General features: G+C 54.1%; 1 long non-coding RNA gene across 1 annotated transcript in view; it reads left to right on the top strand.

Annotated features, from left to right (window-relative positions):
- LOC115838060 overlaps positions 1-14,622 on the top strand; it is a 104,387-nt gene extending 89,765 nt beyond the window's left edge. Inside the window, exon 7 of the long non-coding RNA XR_004033115.1 lies at positions 13,456-14,622. This is a non-coding gene — a long non-coding RNA (uncharacterized LOC115838060). The remainder of the gene's footprint in view (positions 1-13,455) is intronic.
- Positions 14,623-20,748: the final 6,126 nt, after the last annotated feature.

Here is a 20,748-nt window from a genome sequence, read left to right as displayed (position 1 = left end):
GGGACTGCTGAGCACAGTGCTTCCGCGATCATGATGAACCCCGGAATGACAGTGACAACAGCAGCCCTTGCAGCTACACATGGAGCATCCCTGTGTCCGGCGCTGTCGCAAACACTGCATTCGCTCAGTGAGCTCTCTGCTTGCCTGTGCTCGGAGTCCTCATCCTGACCAGGCTCACTCTGGCTTCCCTCGGCCCCTAGCACAGGGTCCTCAGGCTACATGGCAATTACAGCATTCCTGCCGACAAAAGCTGCCTGCTTACCAGGAAGGGCTGAGCCCGTGGGCCGGACCCAAGGCACCCTGCAGACCTGGGACGAAACCTGGTCAGTGGCAGGGAAGAGAGGGGATTCCCTATCCCGCCACCCACCTCCCTGCCACATCCTGCTTCCAGGCTCATATCCCAGGCCCAGAGGACACAAGGATATCACCGGGTGGCAGAACAAAGGCCAAAGGGAAAACACGATCCCAAGCCTGCAGCGGGCACCCACACTCTCCACCCTTTACCCCCCAATCTCCCCATCCCCACACCACATTTGAGCCAAACAAGGGCTTCCAAGGATGTTAAAGGACAACCCTCAACTAGCTGGCAGCAGGTTTGGTGTGCTCATGTCACATGAAAGTAAACGCGTCTGAGCGGGGACATAAGCCACAGTAGAAGCAGCAGGAGACGGAGTGTGGTGGGCACCACGTGCGAATTCCAAGCCCTCAGTTCTGTCCTGCCTCCCTTCACTCTGGCCTGGTCTACGATCACCCCTCCTGCCACAGGCTGTGGGAGCTCCCATGCAGATGGGAGAGGGTCCTTACCAGGAGGATAAGGGAAGGGTTCATGAAGACCCCAGAAGAGGAGGAGCGGGTCAGGGGACGAGGATTCATGGGCATTTAGCCAACACCATCTGAAAGAGAGCTGCTAATCTCAGGCCACGATTTCTGGTGGGTTCTGTTGTGAATCAGTTATTTCGTCGGACTCCTTTAGGGCCTGGTAGATTGTCACTTAATGTTTCCATCTCCTGGGTGGTAGTTCTCTGACTTCCGCTCTCATTCCGCTCTCATTTCAGCCTTTTGAAGGCCCGTTGACACCACAGGGTCCTTCACAACTACAAGTACAACTCTGGAGTCCCTCACAGCTACAAGTACAAGTCATGGGGAGCAGAACCAAGGATTCCAATCTGACGGAGAGTCACATTTGCCCTTTCAAACAGATAAGCAGGCATAGGGGGTGTTATACATCAGTTTCTTATGAATTTGGTTGATGTGAGTCCATCCCCCCAAAAAAGACCGATAAATTCTGGAGCACCTGTAAGACCTTATTTTTTGCACCTGAAAAGATGTGGTCCTCCTTTGAGGGCTTTCTTTGGGTGGCCAAACTCTCACCCCTCTTGACTTTAGGCACCAAGCTTTGGGCTTTATTTCAAAGAGAATTGTGCATGTATCTTTGTAAATAACATTTGCATCAGGCTAAGAGTTTGCTAATGACTTTCATACACGATCCTGCATGTCCTTCCATGTACCCTGTTGACATTTTTGTATTGAAGTCTACCTTGCTTGAAACTATAGCAAATGTCTTGAACAGTTAATACTATTAGGTTGAGCCCTAGGAAATTGTCACTACTGGACTTGTTTGATCTACATAAAACAGCAGTTTCCTATGGTTCAGCCAAAAAACAACTCCCATTTCCAGGGCTCTGATCACACAGGCAGGCCCCTAGTAGTATCATTGGCATTATTGTTGTCATCGTCCCTGTGAGTTTCAGAGAGGTTGATCATCTCACTCAAGGTCACACAGCAACAAATACAGGAATCATCATTTGTACCTGGAGGGCTCCAGGGAGGCCCTGGGTCATGCTGGACCACATCTGTCCACGTCGCACTGTGGCCCTGCTGTTTCCCCGGCCAGGTCACCTTTGTCTCTTGCCTGTTGTATCTCAACAGCTTCCTGGCTGGTCTTGGTTCCTCTGGTTGCTTCTCCACTCTGCAGCAAAGACACCCACTGCTTAAAAGTCTCCTGAGGGCCTCTGCAGGCCTGAGGGAAAAGCGTGGCTCAGACCCTGGCTCACAGGGTCCCCTCTTCTTGCCCGATGCACGCTGCACTCAGGCCATGCTGGATTTGAGTTTCTCTGCAAGGGCATGGACTGGCTCACCATTCAAGTGGGATGACGGGGACAGCCATGCAAACTGCACCAGTAGCCTAAGCCATTGGCTCAGAAAATGCCAGCTGAGCACCTCCTGTGTGCAGGCACCTGGGTAGACAAGGAGAAAATCAGCAAAGCCCCGTCCTTCCCAAACTCTGTGCGAGCACGGGAGGTGATCACCCGGTAAACAAACCCCATCGTGTCACGTCCACACAGGTGCCACGCCAGGAAAGTAGAGCGAAGGCAGAGAGGGAAGAGCTGGCCAGGGAAGCCTCTCTGGGGAGGTGACATTGGAACAGAGCAGAAACATATCCAGAAGACGAGCATTTCAGGGGATGGGAGCAGTGAGTGCTGAGGTCCTGGGGCATGAACCTGCACCCTGAGCTGGGGGAACTGCAAGGGTTCACAGGCCCCAGAGCAGGGGCTTGAGAGGATGGGAGTGAGGACCGAGAGGTGGCTGAGCTACATCACAAACCACCCATGGGAGACGTGGGCCTTGGCACAGAGGCAGCACCTGGAGGCTTTAGGACACAGCGCTGTCCCCATCATCATAGGGAAGCTTCCTGGGGGATGTCCCAGCCAGGGTCCATTAAGGGTCTGGCCTCATCCGCTGTCTGTCTGTCTTTTCATTCTCCACTCCCTCCTAGCTTCTGCCCCGGGCCCTGCCTTGTGGGCTGAGACTGCTGCCTGGCGCTTCCTGCCCCAGCTGAAGGAAACCAGGCAGCCCACACCTGCATTCGGGTTGCATGTGTGGGCCTGGGGCCCAGGGTCACTGTTGGGATGGGCTCAGCAGGACCTAGCTTGCTGTGTGGAAGGCCTGGGGCCACACAATGCCCCATTGTTCATCAGGATATGGAGGCCCAGGCCAGAGATGCCAGCTATTTTGGGTGCTGGGCGAAGGCCTGGATTTACTCGCCACAGGCGTTTTTCTCAGAAGGAAGGTCAGTGGGCCCAGCCTGGGAAGTCAACCAGTCCCACTTGGCTCCAATTCTCCCCGTGCTCTCAGCGTCCTCTCTGCAAAAGACAGGGGCCAGGGTGTGTGTGCAGAGCCAGTCAGGGAGTCTGGGGGTGTGGCTGGGTCGGGGGCAGTGACTGTGTTTTCCAACTGCAGAGGCCACACTGGGCCTCCCAGAAGCACCTATCACCTCCAATGAGCCCCTTCCATTTCAGGGAGCCCACCTGCAGACCCCCCCCCCCTCCGCTGCTTGAAAAGCCCTGATTAGGAACTCCTGGGCTGGTGCAGGGCCTGGCACATGGAGCCAGGTAACAGAGCACATGCATCCTATGTTCAGTCCGCAGCCGGGATCAAGCTCTCTTTCCGAAGCCCGCACGAGTGTCACAGCCGTTCCAGACCACTCTTTGGGTCAGGGGCTCCTGAAATCACCTGCTTCCAGGAGCACGCACACGCATGGGCATGGAGGCATTTGGTTTCAGAAAGGTCAGAGGCCCCAGATCAGATGATTCTGGTGTAGGTTTGTGGCCTGCCTAAGCTGGAGGACTGACTTCAGCATTACCACCAGGACAGGCGGACTTGGGTGAGGCCGCTTCACCACTGCCGAGCCATGCAACCTGGGACAAGCCCTGGACCTCTCCGAACCTCAGGCTCATCACAAAACAGGAATCATCATCCACCTCACCTGTGGAGTTGTTGAGGCATGAATGAGCTCATCTGGGCAGAGCGTGCAGTCCCAGCAGGACGGAATTTGCTTCCCAAGGGGGAAAAACGTATTTTACTCTTTACGTTTAAAGCACGGATACATGAACAGTACCTAAACAGATGCCCAATATACCTGTGGCATTAAAATTTCATCGGAGAGAGCTATTAGGAAAAAAATGCCTTAAAAGGCTCCTTGCAGGGGTGAAGAATGGCAAAAGCTTACAAAGACGGTTCGTGGAACACAGCAGGTGCTCAACAAACTTCAGCTGCTTTGCTGTTATTATTACTCACAGCAGGTGTCACAGAGGAAGGATTGGTTACAAGCCTGGGTTTAGGAGCCACTGTTGGAGGTCCCTTCCCGGCTCTGCCGCTTGCCAGCTGTGTGACCTTGGGCAAGTTGCTTGACTTTTCTGTGCCTCAGTTTCTCTCATCTGGAGGCAGAGCTAATTAGAGCACCTGTTTCATGCAGCTTTGTGTCGATTAGATGGGTTGATTTGTGTGGTATGTGTAGTTCAGTGCCTGGCACACAGTAAGCACTCAATAAATGCAAGCTATGATTATTGATTAAGATTGTTAATTATGACATGCAAGGAACTTGGGGGTCAATGCTGCTAATTGGGGGGAAACTGTAAGGAATGGTGAGGTTCAAGGTTGGCCCCTAACTGCTTCTCCTGGGCATCTGGTCTGGCTCTAGCCTCAGCCACTAAGGGCTGTCCTGGGCTCCAGAGGAGGGGCCGGGCGCCAGCCTAGGGCAGGAGCACCAACCGAGCACATGAAGCCCTTTGCACAGTGGCAGGTGCTCAGGACTCCATGGAACACCCCTGTCTGGCTTCAGAGCAACGTGTCCTCCATGCATAACCCAGCCCCACATGCAGGGAGCCTGGGCCACTGCGGCCAGCTGCCTGCTTACCTTCTCCATGCCTGACCTGGCTGAGGTGGGGAGGGAGGAGTCTATCCCCTTCACACGACTTCCCAGACGGTGAGCCCCTCACTTTCCTGGTCCAGACCCACAGTGAAGACTCGCTCTCCTGGGATCCCACGGAGACCTTACAAGGCCCCATGTGGTCCAGCCTGCCCGCCCATCCCTGCTCGTCAGCCCACTGGCCACCCACTGTTCCAGAACACAGCAAGCCTGTCCCGCCTCAGGACCTTAGCACAGGCCATTTCACTGCCTGGAACTCTGTCCCTGTGGCTGGGGCCTTCTCAGCCTCCAAGTCCCCCAGTCAACCGTCCCCTCCCCGATAGGCCTTCCCAGACCACCCAGGGTGAAGTGGACATCACACGCCCTCCCCTCCCCTCCCCAGGTCTTCTCGTCATCATATCCCTGTTTCATTTTTGTGTTGCTCTAATCACGAACAACCATTCTCTGTGTGCGTGTGTTTCTTGTCCTTCTCCCTGTGAAAGATGACAAGCCCCGTGGGCTGGGGGCTTTGTCTTGCCTGCTTCCTGCCCGCCACCTCCCAGTCCAGGGCCCCGCCAGCCCTCAGTACCTGCTTGTTGTGGGGATGTAGCCCACCGAGACCTTGGCTGCGCTCGTCATTTGCTGCGGTTGCCATCCCATTTTACAGCTGTGGACACTGACAGCAGAGATTCCTTTTGTGTCAATATCTCAGGGAAGTTTCTGGAACCCCCACCCAGGACCCAGGGAAAGGACTCTGCCTGGGAGGTTTCAGAGGGCACAGGAATGCAACGCTGCCCAGGCCCTGGCACTTACATTTCTCTGCAAGGAGCATTTTCCTAAAATGTGTCTGTTGCCTCTTGATGCGTAAGCAAGGTGACTAAGGGACTCAGGATTTGATTAGGCAGCAAGATCCAGATAAACAGGACAGGTGGCACTGGTCAGAGCGGACAACTAAAGGCCTGGGAGGCCCTCGAGCTCTGTGAGCTCAGAGCACCTCTGTGGAAACTTCCTTCTGCCCGGGCCCCAGAGAGGATGGCCACAGCAGCACCCTGCCAGGCTGGGACGTGGCTGGATGGGGCACAGGCCCAGAGACCATGTGGCATGCACCCTGCCACTGAGCCCCCAGGCGGAGGTGCCAGGGGAGGGAGGTGGGGCTGCACAGGGTTTCTTGGCTGTCTCCAGCCAGTGGGGGACAGGGAGCTTGAACTGGGCAGGTGACGACTTCTCGGGGCCTCAGGTTCCCCCTCTCTAGAGGAGATGAGTACAGGCCTGGGCTCCTGGCCCTGAGGTCCTAGGAAATGCTCTGTGCTGCGGACAGTCCATGAGGCCAGGACTGGCTCTGGCCCAGCCTGGTGTCTCCCAGGGCATGGAGGGAACACACGTTCCCTTCCAGAGAGCTGGAGCCTGGGGCGGGACTCTTGCCAACCGCCCCCAGCCAGCACCTGCGGGCCTCCCTCAGGTCCCACCTGGAGCCACCTGCCTGCCATGCCTGCCTGGCCTCGTTCCCCCGTGGTCAAACAGTCACTGTGCCATCCTTGGGCCAGGCGCTGACCTAAGTGTGTGTTTGTAAAGCAGTAGCTTCCTTTTTGCCTTCCAACAACCCGCAAGCCAGGAACTGTCACTGGCTCTTGTGTCACAAACGTGGTTTGAGGAACACCTACAAGGTCTCATGGTTAGAAAGGGCAGAGCTGGATTTCAGACCCATGCTGGCTTGAGAGGAAGCCTCTCTCCCTCCCTCCCTCTCTCCCTCCCTCCTTCCCCCTTTTTCCTCCCTCCCTCCCTCTTCCTCCCTCTCCCTCCCTCTCTCTTCCTCCCTCTCCCTCCCTCTCTCTTTTTCTTTTTCTTTTTTTTGAGACAGAGTCTTTCTCTGTCCCCCAGGCTGGAGTGCAGTGGCGTGATCTCAGCTCACCGCAAACTCCGCCTCCCGGGTTCACACCATTCTCCTGCCTCAGCCTCCCGAGTAGCTGGGACAGGCGCCCGCCAACACGCCCGGCTAATTTTTTGTATTTTTAGTAGAGACAGGGTTTCACCGTGTTAGCCAGGATGGTCTCGATCTCCTGACCTCGTGATCCGCCCGCCTCGGCCTCCCAAAGTTCTGGGATTACAGGCTTGAGCCACCGCGCCCAGCCTCCCTCTCTCTTTTCTAGTGACTAGAGCCTTCACTGATCAGCTAACAGTTTTTGGCTAGCTCCCCAGGGTCTGCTCCTCAATCCTAAATGGGACAGAATTCTTGGCCACCAAGCGTGCCTGTGTCCCCCGCCAGGTTGAGGGGCAGAGGGTGCCACCGTGGCCCCCCTGTGCCTGGCGGAAAGCACACCCCGGCTGGGTTCTTAAATCCGTAAGGTCACAATCAACAAGTGAAGGCACCCTGAGGACCCAAGGGCGGAGAGTTCCAGAAGGCAGATGCGGGAGGGGCTGTCTGGGCCCCCTCAGGCCCGCAGGAGTCAGGGCCTGTTGACTCTGGCGTCCTGTGAATAGACTCTTGCAAAGCTGCCACGTTCTCCGCTTCCTTGGGGAGGCACCTTGTCTTTTTAAGTCATTCCGTTGTGTCGATAATGCCTATTCTTTCCACGGGGCCATCTGCCAAGGTCAATGTTTGTGCTGTTTTAAAAACTTACATTATATCACTGTGGGAACTTGAGTGTACAGAAACCTTTTTTTTTTCCTTTTAAGGAGGGGGCTGGGTGGGAGGTGGAGGTAGAAAAGTTTTCTCACTTTTCCTCTATTGCTTTAACATAAGACACCATTTGGATGGTGTTGGCTTCCCGAAGCTCCAGATATCTGAAGCTGTATTCACCGCGTGTGGTGCTTGCTTCTCCCTCCCCACCCTCTGAGGACACAGCCACTGGCCATTCCCTAGAAAAAAAGGAAAAGGGAAGAGAGGGACAGAGGAAAGAAGAGGTGGGAGCTTCCTGGAGCACAGACCCTGATTAATGTTCCAGGGAGAAAGGTTAGAGATATGTAGTCAGGAAAGAAAACGGGAAAAAGGCCAGGTGTGGTGGCTCATGCCTGTAATCCCAGCACTTTGGGAGGCTGAGGCAGGAGGATCACTTGAGCCCAGGAGTTCGAGACCAGCCTGGGCAACATAGTGAGACTCTGTGTGTACAAAAAATACAAAAATTCTCCAGGCGTGGTGGCATATGCCTGTGGCCATAGCTGCTTGGGAGGCTAAGGGGAAAAGACTGCTTGAGCCCAGGAGGTTGAGGCTGCAGCTAGCTGAGATTTTGCCACTGCATTCCAGCCTGGGCAACAGGTCAGCATCCTGCCTCAAAAAAAAAAAAAAAAAAAAAGAAAAAGAAAAAGAAAAAAAGAAAAGGAAAAGAAAAAAGTGGGGGGAACCATCTTGGAATGAAATTCACTCCATGTTTGTCTGAGCCTGTCTGTTTCTGCAGAAGGGACAGAGAGGTGATTTTAATTGAAAAAGACAAAATTAAATAAGGCCAGGACTTCAGGTACTCAGGAGGCTGATGGACTTGTCCCCTGGCACAGTGGCCGCCGCTGCCACCTCATGCCAATTACGCGGCCGGCCACCACCATCAGGATCCCCAGATTAGATGCCAGGCCCCTGGGCCTGCTTTAGTCTTGGGCAAACCAGGAAGCTGGCCACCAGCAGCCCACAGCCCTGAGATGCCGGGAATTTGTTTCTCCAAAAATGCCCCGATGAGGCCGGTGGAAAGGAGGGAAAGGCCTGACACCGGCCCTGGTTCTCTCGGGACACAGTGGCCCAAGGCTGTGCCGGCCCCAGCCCCAGGAGAGGTCGATGGCAGGAGGGTTTGTGTGGGGATCAGACATGAAGCCGGGCAACAGCAGCAGACGGTGGGTCCTGAGGCTGGGCCCAGACCTCTCAGGCCCCATCAGCCACCGCCTCCTGCGAGGACTCTTTGATTAACACTCACTGGGCCCTTCTGGCTTTGGCTGGTATGAGAGGAACCCTTCCTTCCCCACTGCCTCCTGTCCTTCCACAATTCTTCCTGGAGCACTGGATGCTGGGGGCCCAGAGACCGCAACACACAAGTCCCTCAGAGTCTGCAGTCTAGTGGATAGAGAGACGAGGAATCAGGCTCTCCAGCAGCCCTGAGCTAGGGAAGAAAGGACAGAGTATCTTGGGGGCAAAGAACAGGGCTGGGGGTCAACAGGGCCCTTCTGGGGCTGGAGGAAAGATAAGCGGGAGAGAGCTAGGCAAAAATAGGGGTGCAGTGCTTTAGCACAAGCAAAGAACAGGGTGCCTGTCTCCTTAGGGGGGTGAGAGGAGGGAGCTGCAGCCTCACGGTGGGGTGGGAGATGCTGCTGACGGCAGAGAACAGGCTGCTCAGGAGCCGCTCTGACATGACAGGGGCCTCAGAGAGCCCTAACGTCAGCAGCCCAACCCACACACATCTGCCTATACATCCGCACTGGAGCGGGCAGGGGCTTGGCCTGGGAGAGGGGCCCTGGCAGTAGCAGTAGCCCTGGCAGCCTGTGCACGGAGCCTGCCTGGGTCCCGGGGTCACTAGCAAGGCTGTTTGACCTTTCTTCACAGGGTGACCCACCGACTGCTCAGGGCGGCACCAGGGCCTCCATGTGCTCCCACCTCTAGCAGGTGAGGCTACGCGGGCGGCTCACTGCCTCACCCGTGGGTCCCTGGATGCTCCAATGGCACCGAAGGCAGTAGGGATGCTCCGCCACTTTGGGGTATATGCAACATGCAGCCCTGCAGCCCTTCATCCTCCTCCACCCTGGAGGCTCAGTCAGAAGTGGGCACATGCGCCTCTCTCCCGAGGTGAGGAAGCTGAGGCACAGGAGCGCAAGGGGCACCCCAAAAGCCACCAAGCTCCTAAGCAGTACGCCTGGGACCTGAGCCCACGTTGTTTGGGATTTCTGTTGGAGTACAACTTCCATGAGTCTCTGCCACTAGCTCACTGTGTGCCTTGGGGCAGGTGACTTCAGCTCTCTGAGCCTCACCATCTTTGTCTGTCAAATAAGGCTAATGGCAGTGCCTCCCCTGTAGAGTCGCAGTGGGGAGTAGGGGGTGGTTGGTATACATAAGGCATTTGCAACTGTGCCTGGCGCAGGTGAGCCCCTACCTCATCCTCGCATCTCCCCTCTGGCCCCAGGATACTCTTCACTGTGTGCCGAGATCCAAGTTGCCTGGCACCAGGTCCTTGCATGAGCTCATGTTTGTGTAGAAATGAGAGACACAGACCATGTGGTTGTGTGAGCCACCTCAGCAATATATGTGTCAATCAACAATGTGCTGCCAATCACCGGAGTGTCCTCCGGGTGCAAGGCGAAGCCATTTTGCTTGCCTTTGTTTGCTGTGACCTCACAACAGCCATCCTCATTTCACCAATGAAGAAACAGAGGTTTTAGTGGCCCAACCATTGACCCAGCATCTCACAGCCATTGCGCAGGGGACCCACAGTCAAGCTGATCCCAGAGTGTACCCCCTCCCCACTATCACCACCCACAGCCCCACAACGGACCATGGTGTACTTTCCCGGTCGTCATGGACACTGTGTGTGTGTCCACTGGCCTGTGGACTCCGAGAACGCAGGCAGCACGAACCCACGCCTGGGATCCCCACTGTCTGCAGGGTGCAAACAGTTCCTGTGCCCCACAGGCCAGGGCTGGGCTGCTTCGAGGGAAGTACAGGAAAGAGTAGCCAGGACAGCTGTCCGCACGCTCTTCCTCTCCTTAGTGCGTTTCCTCTGACCAAGAGCAGTGAGGCAGGTGGGCAGGGAGAACTCAGGTTGGTGCCTGGGCCCAACAGTGACGCTGTTTTTAGAGGAATAAGTGTGAAATGCTTTCCATGCAAAAGGGAGGGAGAAAGGGGGAAAGGACCAGGGGAGAGGCAGAAGCCACTAGCTGAGTATAGGACACCTCAGCTCAGAGCTGGAGGGAGAAAGAGGGAAAGACCAAGGGAGAGGCAGAAGCCACTGGCTGAGTATAGGACACCTCAGCTCAGAGCTGGAGGCAGCATGGCACCAGTGTGGTTGGCACTTCTGGGGCTGTGGAGGCAGGGCAGGGGCCCACGGAATGCTGAATCTTAGAGACCTGGCAAGGAAAGTTGGGTGAAGGCAGATCAAGGGGCTGTGTTTGGGTTCAGGGGCCCTAACCCATCAAATGGTGCAGGTAACGGCTTCCTTGGAGATGCTGGGTGAGCTGGGACCAGGAACATAGCTCAGATGACCTTGTGGGGCTGAGGCTGGCACACAGCAGGGTCACCACAGCCATGGGCAAAAAAATGTGTGCACCTTGTGCTGGCATTCTCGCCATACTCTGAGCTGGTATGCTGTCAGACATGGGGGTCTGCTCCCCAAACCCTGTCCTGCTTCTCCTCTCCCGAGGTCATTTGGCCAACAGTGATGGAGCAACCTGACCTCTCTGGTTGCTGGTGTTCTTTGGAAGGTTTGAGGGACTGAGAGGTGTGGGCCAGCCATGCAGATCAGTGTGAGAGGGAAGACCCTATCTTGTCCCCCTCCAGTCCCCGGGCATGTCAGGAAGCACTCCCTGAATAGGTGCTGTGTAAGTGGACCGAGGGTTCGCTCTCTGCCCAGCTGGGAGCCAAGTCCTCTCTGTATAGTATCTCATTTCATCTCCCACGACCGCCTCGAGACAGATCTTGTGGCTGTGCCATGAAGGGCTCAGGGCTCAGACAGGAGCATCGAGGTCACGAGACGAGGAAGTGGCTGAGTCCAGACCTGAACCCACCATTGTTTCTAACAGCTGCATTGAGATCTAATTCACAGGCCATGCAATTCACCCATTGCGATGGCTTTCAGTACATTTTCACAGTTGTGTAACCATAACCAGATTATATTTTAGAGCATTCACCACCAAAAGAAAGCCCATTGCATTAGCAGTCACCCCATTCTGCTTCTGCCCTCTTCTCCAGCTCGAAGCCAACACAAATCTATTTTCTGTCCCTATGGCCTTCCCTATTCTGGACATTTCATGTAAATGGATTTATACAATATGTGCTCCTTTGTGTCTGGCTTCTTTTACTTAGCGTAACATTTCCAGGGTTCATCCATGCTGTGGCCTGGATCAGCGCTTCCTTCCTTTTTGTGGCTGGATGATACCCCGTCATCTGGATGAACCATGTTTGTTGGTGCGATGCATCATCAGTTGATGCACACTTGGACTGTTTCCACATTTTGGCTAGGACGAATATTGCTGCTATGAACATTTGTGTGCAAGTTTCTGTGTGAACCTATGTTTCATTTCTCCTGGGAATGCACCTAGGAGTGGAATAGTACGTCATGTGGTAGCTCTGTGTTTAACTTTTTGAGGAGCAGCCAGATCCTTTTCCAAAGCAGCTGCACCTTTTATGTTGCCATCAGCAGTGAATGAAGGTTCCAATTGCTCTATCTCCTTGTCAACACTTGTTATTATCTGTCTTTTTTTATTTCAGCCATGGGCATGACATGATCTCTTGTGGTTTTGATTTGTATTTATCTGTTACTTTTACCATATTGCTTTCCCTACATCAGCTGTGCTTCTCTCAAGGTGGCAAGAGTCCCCCACTGGGTTGGACTTTCAAGGTTTGGATTTGAAGTCTAAGTGTATCAGATCGTATCTCCTCTTTTCTCATCAGCAGTCACTCAACACTTACACTCCTAAACACCTATGAAGTATCTGCTCCTTCCTCAGGGAGTGAGGGTTGAAGATAAGAGCCAGGAGAGGTCCTCACCCTCACAGAACACACAGAAGCCAACACTGACACAGGGTACATACTGGAAGAGGTGGAAACACACATGGAGTCAGTGTCCTTTTAGGAGGGCTCTGAAGGACAAAAAGAATAGTGTAGAAAGACAGGGAGGGATAAGAGGCTCAGCATGTTTTCCTTCCTTCACTTCCTAAGTGTGTATTGATCACCGATTGTGTGCTAGGCATCGTGCCCATCAGCGGGAGGCTCAGAGGTGGGATTGTGTGCACTCTCTGCCCTCCCTCTAGGTAGGTGAGACCTGGTGAAGGTAATCTTATTTTTGAGTTGGATGGGGTCCCTCCAGCTGTGTGAGCAGCCCCTAAATTACAGGACAGCTTGTGTCTGCAACGATTCCATACAAATCACAGAGATGAGAACAGGGGATGTCTGCCACTGACGGGACTCACAGAAGCAGTCCACAGCACCTTTGTGGACCATGCAGTGGGCTTCTAACTGCTCCTGCATCTCATTTGTATGGAAAATCCCTTTTGGGGCTCAATCAGGTCTGTCCAAACAGCACCAGGCTCTGTCGTGTGTTCAGATCTTGATATTTTCCATCTTGGTAATAGCAGCTTCTCCACTGTTGAGAGAACAGTTCCATGTAGATGACTGCCTGCCTCCCTACCCCAACCCTCACGATTAGATTTTTGTTCAGTGGGGCTTCTAGATTCCTTACAACAAACACTCTTGTATGTGGCAATTCTTTTGTTCAAGGTCTTAAGCTCTCCTTTGGAGGACAATTCCTGCCCCTGGGAGACTCAGGGGTTTGGCCAAAGCATATGGTCTCATCCGTGGTCACCATTTGGGTTCCTGCCAAGTGCTCAGCTTTACATAAAGTGTCACCATAATAGCCACACAAGTATCTCCCCTCCTCCTCCCTTGCCCCCTACCCCGTCATCCGCTTTCTGTCTCTCAGGCTTCAGCTAATGGCCAATGTGTTTTCTGGATACCTACATACTTGTTTCTGTTCAGACTCTTGAGAAAAAAAGTCAGTTTGTTGATTTTGTGTTGGGGATGTGAGGAGGGTTTTTGTTTTGTTTTGTTTTGTTTTTTTGGTTTTTTGGTTTTTTTCTTAATCTAGATGTTTTAGAAAATGGTGCCTTGAACAAGTCAGCAAAGAAAAACAGTTCTGCCCTTTGGGGTGTATGAAAATGAAGGCCGTTGCAGGAGGTCTTCAGCCACGGAGCTGGCTCCAGAGGCATAGGGAGGAGAAACGCGGCAGGCCTGGCTCACTCGTTATATTTCAAGATCTATCCCAGCTTGTCACAACATGGACTGCGTAACTGAGACGACTCGCGGTTGGTGTTCCCATGCTGAGTCATGTGCTGTCCCGGCCCTTGGTTGCTGGGCAGTTTGCTCTCTCTGGACTGTACCTGGGGTGCCTACCCTGGACTTCAGACAAGCTTCTTCAAGAGTAGCCCCTGCCAGGGCTGGAGCCAACAGCAAGAGCAGCCCAGGGCCACTCTACCCAGGCTCAGAGGCATCACTGGGAAAGAGGCAGGGGCAGAGGGAACTGGGGTGGGAAGCCCTGAAGGGTGTTGAGTCCCAGAACAAGGGACTGGGGTGTGTCCCAGCAGACCCTCAGGGAAGAAGCAGCTTTGGACTCACCTGACCCAACCCCTTGCTGCCAGACAGGCTTAAATTGCCCCGACTTTCCCCATGAAGCTCGGACAGGAGGACGGAGGAGCAACTGCCTTCTGGGGTCAGAGTCTGTCCCCACCCCTGCAGGCCGGAAGCATGTGTGGTCAGTGGTGGGCCAGAGCCTCTCAGACTCTCAGCAAGGGCCTTCCTATAGCTCTCGGCTCCTCCAACAGCCCCATCCCTTAGCACAGGCGGGGCTGACAGAGCACTGCAGGGGCCAGGCGCAGCCACTGTGCAGCAAGGCACAGCTGCCTGATCAAACCAGATCAAAAGCCATTCGATCATCCAAGGACTATTTTCATTCGATATTTATTGATTCCTACCGCTCACTGGGGCTCTACGGGACCCTGAGCTTGCCGTGAGGAGCACATTTCAGCCCCCACCCCCTCGAGGCTCACAGTTTGGTGGAGGAAGCACACGAAATAAAAGAATTGCACATGTAAATATCTCATTACAAATGTGCAAGAACCATGAAGGAAAAAAAAAAAAGAACGCGATGGGAGGTAATCACAAAGTCCACTTATTTTAGACAAAGTGGTTGGAGACAGCCACATTTTTGCCAAGACCTGAAGGATGGGCAACAGTAAAAATAATAATCATCATCATCATCACAGTAATTTTTTGAGTGTTTCATTGATGGCGTGGTAAGCACTTAATATACATCGACTTTGTATGGACTGGCTTATTTAATGCTGAGGAGAACTGTTCAAGTATTGTCATTATCTCCATTTTGCAGATGAGGAAACTGAGGCATAGAGAGGCTCAAGGACTTGCCCGAGGTCTCAAGGCTGGTTGGGAGAGCTGAGCTAGTGGTGAGAGTAGCATTAAGCATTTTCGCAAGCAGGGGCCATGCCCTGCATGATGCTTTGCAGCTGGGGAAATGAAGACACAGAGATGCCAAGCCTCCTCCTGGGACAGAAACCAACCCTCAGGGCCCCTCAAGCCCCAGCTGGTGGGACCCTGCAAAGGAGCCTTCTGCAGTCCTGTGTGTGCCCTCCACACTGCCCAGGATGAGGCTGGGGTGGGAGAAGCCGAGCTGCCCAGGCAGGTCCCCAGTGAGGCCCCTGGACTCCTGCCTTGGGGACGGTGGCACAGAGCCTGGTCTAGCCGGCAGAGTTGGCCACCCCAACATCCTTCAGGCTCCATATTGAAGCCAAGACATTTACAGGGGCCACTGAGGACAACTGTGCTCCCAAACCACTTGGATAGCAATGGAATGACACGGCTTCTGTGCATGCGTTCCTTTGGTTGGGGACGATGAAATATGTCAGCAAGCAAATGGGAATGCCTAAATCCTGGAGTCTGGGCCAGAAGCCCTAGGAACCCCACCCCACACAGAAACCCCGCCCCTGAGCTAGAGCATCGCGTACACACACACACACACACACGCACGCACACACACACGCGCACATACACACGCACACACATACACACACGCACACACATACACACACACATACACACGCACACACATACACATATGCACACACATACACACGCACACACACACACATGCACACGTGCACACACATTCACACGCAGGTGTCCCTTGGCGGTGGGAAGGGATGGCTGTGCAGGTACCAGTGTGTGCTTTACAGCCGCGATCAGGTAAGAACCGTAGGCCTTGGGGAGACGCACAGGCAGCTGCTGCTTGCATCTGGTGGGTGCAGCCTGACCTTAACCCCTGGGCTTCCTGAATGCTCTCCCCATCAGCCCTTCCTGTCCAGTCCCTCGCCACATGGCTGTGGTCCACATCTCCTCCTCCAGGAACTCTTCACTGGCCTCTGTACCAACCTCCCACCTCATTGGAGGAGGCGCCATCTGTGCATGGCGTCCACTCAGCCGTGTCATTGCCGGTTTCTGTGTCGTTGGTGTCTTAGCTGGACAGTAAGCAGCGTGAGGGCAGGATGCTGTCACATCACTGAACATTTGGCACTTGACGGATGCTTAATAAACATTTAGAATCAATCAGTAAATAGGTGGGTGTGTTCATTTGTCCTCACCACAGAACTCTCATCTCTCGATAATGTAGCATTTTGTAGATGCCCCTCAGAAATCAAGCTCCCCTGGAGTGCACTGAATTGTTTCTCCCCAAAAGATAGGTCCACCTGGATTGTGACCTAATTTGGAATAAGGGTCGTTGCGGATGTCATTAAGGTAAGGATCTGGAGATGATATCATCCTACGTTGGGGACAGCCCTAAATCCAATGGCAGGCGTCCTTTTGAGAAGCTAAAAAGGAGGAGACATGAGGAGAAGGCCGTGTGAAGACTGAGGCAGAGACTGGGGGTGATGTGTCTACAAGCCAAGGAATGCCAGGATCCCCGCAGCCACCAGACACTGGGAGACAGCTGGGAGGGACAGGTCCTTCCACACCGCCTTCAGAGGGAGTACAGTCTGGACGGCATCTTCATTTTGGACTTCAGTAAATTTCTGTGGTTTGAAACTACCCAATTTGTAGCAATTTGGTGTGGTAATCCCAGAAAATCAACACACCCTCCTTAGGGAGTCTAGTACCCCCACCTCAAGGAGCTCCATCCACCAACCGCAGACCTTAACGCCTCATACCCACATCTTGAAATCTGTTCAGATGAAATCTAGTCTCTAAATGGGGACATAGCCTGTCCCCATCTCTCCACTGCTCTCCACTCACAAGTTCAGCCCATCTTCCCCCAGTCCCCCAGTCACCATCTCTCTGTCTCTTAGAGAGCAGGCCTCCCAGGCCCTGCTACTGAAGAAGATGGACTCTCTTGTTCCCACAGCCCTGCATCGATTCCTCCTTCTTCCGGTGGCAGTGCGCTGGCTTTTCTTTAGGGACCACCCTTCCCCGGCTTTCAACCCATGATGTCTGCGTGAAGCCCATGACCCGGACCTGATTAGAGCATTCTATCCTCTGGCCACTAGGGCTGACTTAGAGATGGGCACATGAGCCGGTGAGTTAAGAAGATGCGATCATGGCTTTGGGAAGGACTGTAGGGAAACAAGCTTTTTCTGTGGGAAGGCCGACTGGGGTGGCTGCAAGTCAGGACCCATCATGATCCCCCATGTAGGGGGAGCCTGCCTAGGAATGAAGCCAATGTGGAGGAAACCAGAGCTCAGAGTAGAGCAAGACCTAGATTCCTGTTAGCAGCTCTGATGTTCCTGGGTCTCGCCATGCCTGAAATCCACCCTATCACCACAGATATGCACTTTCATGAGCCAAGAAAGTCCCAATTTTTCCTGGGGCCACACTGAAGTGGGTGTCTGCTCTTGACAACCAAAAGAGCATTGTCAGTACAAGAAGACATCCTTCTCCTCCACCCAGAGGTTAACAAAAAACCTCTGAGTGGTTCTTCCTGCTCAGCGCTGGTCACCTCTGGCTGAAGGCCACTCCCCAGCTCTCAGATCCCTGCTGACCACCCTCCCTGAACTGTTGGCAGCAATAACTAGAAAGCTGAACGGCTGTTTATCATCGTCAACCCTCCCTCCACATTACCCCATGGTTTTCTTCCCCCAAACCCAAGCCTTCTGTGCCTCCCACGCCCACCCCACTTGGTGCCAGTTTGGTGGCTCACTTGCTGTCTGGAGTGTAACTCATCTGTGTACCTGTGGTCTCTACTCCCAGACTCTGGGTCTACAAAGAGGAGGATTGTGCAGCTCAGACTGTGCATCCAGCAGACGCTCGTCGGATGCACAGCTCAGTGGCTGATCCTGACCACAGGGGCCGGAGCCAGCGCTGTGTGCTGTGGTGTGTCCAGCTGCGATCAGCACTTCACATGGAGGCTCCCCCTAGGAAGGGGCATTCATAGTCTCCACGTCTCACAGATGAGGAGTCAAGGCAGACAGAGCTGCACAGCCACACGTCCGTGGTCACACCGCTGGTTGGCAGGGCTCGGGTAGGATGACCTTGGTCCCAAAGCCCATGTGCTTAACCAGGAAGGAAAGGAGGAAGGCATGGGGAGAGGGAGAGAAGAAAAGAAGGAAGGAAGGATGGAAGGAAGGAAAGAGGGAGGGGGCTGTGTAGGCATATGAGAATGTGTGTATAGTAAGTGTGGATGTGGATGTGGGTGTGTATGCATGCGTGTGTGAATGTGGATGTGAACATGAGTGTGTATGAGGGTGTATGAGGGTGTGAACCCTGTGCATATGAGTGTGTGCATTCAAGGGTGTGTTTGTGAATGTGGATGTGAACGTGTGTATGAGTGTTCATGATGTGTGTATATGGGTGTGTGTGTGTGTGAACTGTGTGTACTGTGTGTGCATTGGAGGGGGTGTGTGCACATATGTGTGTGTGAGATAGTGTGTGATGTGTGTATACTGTGTGCACGTGTGTGTGTATTGGAGGGTGTGTGTGCATGTGTGTATGTACAAGTGCGTGGGATAGTGTGTGAACTGTGTGCATGAGTGTGTGCATTGGAGGGTGTGTGTGTGCACCTGTGTACAAGTGATAGTTGTGTGTGTGAACCATGTGCATGAGTTATGTGCATTGGAGGGTGTGTGTGCACATGTGTGTACGAGTTGTGTGATTGTGTGTGATGTGTGTGAATTTGAGGGGGTGTGCATGCACCTGTGTGCACACACGTGTGTGCATTTGAGGAGGTGTGCATGCACCTGTGTACGAGAGTGTGTGATGTGTGTGTGAACTGTGTGCACACTCGTGTGTGCATTTGAGGGGGGTGTGTGTGCCCTCCCGTGCCCTCTGCCTGAGCGCCCCATCCTCCATGTACTCTGTCCTGCTGGGGTCTCATTAGTGTGCGGAGGGCGTCAGAGCTGGCCGGAGCCTCAGAGCCGCTGACTCACGCAGTGTCTGGAGTGAGTCACTGGCTGAGCTGGAGGCTGCGGGGGCCGCACTCAGCCGGAATCCCTGCTGGCCTCCTGTTCTCATCCGCCCGCTCTGAGTCACCCACACCTATGCTTAGGGCCTTTGTGGAATTAAACTCTCCTCTCCTTGAGGAGGATGGGAAAGGGATTGAAGAGCCAGTGGACGCTCTCCCCAGCTGGAACCCAGGGGTCCGAGGGCAGACAGATGTGCTCCCAGCACTGCTCTTCTCAGAAGCTCCGTGGGCTGTGGGCCAGGCTCGAACCATTTCCAGTCCATGTCTCTGGGGTGTCCCCCAGATGCGTGCAGTGGGGCCTCTCCGGCCTTGCTTGAGGCCTGAGACTCTGGGAGGCTCTTCATGGGAAAAGTTGCCCCCATCCCCACCAGGGGCAGCCTCCCTCCACAATGGGTTGCTCTTCTGGGCATGGTCCAGAAGCTTCTAGAGAGAAAATGTCAGCACCAACCCCCGACCTCATGAGGCTGACGGTCCAGGGGGAGGGCAGACAGCAAACAGAAACAGACAAATAAGAAGAAGCAGAGCCGGTGTCAAGGGGCCGTGCTCCATGTGTTTTCAGAGCTACTAGGACTGCCTGGAATGACCATCCACACGTATTTGTGCACTGAATCAAACCCCATATGGTCAGAGCCATGCTGATCTTGCTGCGTCTCTGTGTTGAGTACAGGGCTTGCATACAGTAGGCACTCAGCAGATGCATGCTGAGTGAAGGCTCATGTGAACAGCAAGGCAGAAAAGTAGGTGCAATGGTGCAAGAAAGAGCAACTGGGAGAGCTGCTGAAAGAGGGCGTCTGAGCAAAGGGAGCAGCTCGAGCCGAGGTCCTGGGGCAGGAACGTGCTTCCATATTCTAGGGAGGTCAGCAGGGCTGGAGAGCAGGGGGAGGCGGTGAGAGCTGCGCTTGCAGAGATGAACCTGTGGGCTGTGATCAGGAGGGTGGATCTTGATTCTCTCCTCCTGATGGGTTGTTCTTCTAGATGTGGCCCAGAAGCTTCTAGAGGAAGATGTCATGGAGCACCAGCCCCAGACTCTTGTCTATCCTCAGGAAGCAGGAACGTGTGATTCCACATGCATGCCTGTTATCTGTCATCTGGTGTTAACGTGCCCACCAGCAGGACAGAGGCCGGCTCAGAGCAAGTTTGGAAACATCCTTGAGGGCCAGGGAGCTGGGAAGAGCATGGTAAACGGGAGCCCTCTGCTCTTGGCTGAGCCCAGACCAGACTTACATCTCCATCATTAGGGGCCTCCTTTGGAGACGAGAGAGCAGGCAGAAAGCCTGCCCTGTTGAAAATGGACCTATGTTTTCTAGAAGAAATTGTAGCAGCATAATGACTCTTTAGGTAAAAATGTGTTGCTCACACTTAGCAAGAGACTAGGCACCCAGGGACAATGGGAGAGGTAGGTTTGGATGAGACACAGCTCAGAATTGTCCAGATCACAGATTGTTTGGGAAGTGGCCTAGTGGCTGTGAGCCTTAAGGGTGACAGCGGAGAGGGGCCCCTAAGTTGCACGTCTCAGTGTGACCCAAGGCAGGCCCACCTTCCTGGGTGGCGTGACCTGCCCTGCCCTCCCCCTCCGCAGCCCGGCCTCACTGGCTTCCCCTCAGCCGGTGTCCCTGCATTTTTCTATCACTGCTGGGACACGGTTTCCCCACCCTTCCCACATGCTTTACAGATGTTGGCACCAGCCTGTATCCCTGGCCACCTGGCAGTCATTGGACCTATTAAACTGGAGTTCACATGCAACGCAGCGATGCTTGGCTAGAGTCCCTCCCTCCCTCTGCCTGCTCCACCCGGCTGTGAGCTCTGAGTGCAGATGTACTTCCTGCCTCTGGAAACCCAGCTCCTGGAACAGTATCTGGTGCAATGTACGAGGTCAATAAATAGCTGCCAAGATGGAATAGGTGATCCCATTTTATGGAT

Source organism: Nomascus leucogenys, chromosome 13 (genome assembly GCF_006542625.1).
Source record: "Nomascus leucogenys isolate Asia chromosome 13, Asia_NLE_v1, whole genome shotgun sequence".
NCBI classification, from domain to species: domain Eukaryota; kingdom Metazoa; phylum Chordata; class Mammalia; order Primates; family Hylobatidae; genus Nomascus; species Nomascus leucogenys.
Note: the sequence above shows the minus strand (reverse complement) of the source record. Positions and strands in the feature narration are given on the sequence as shown.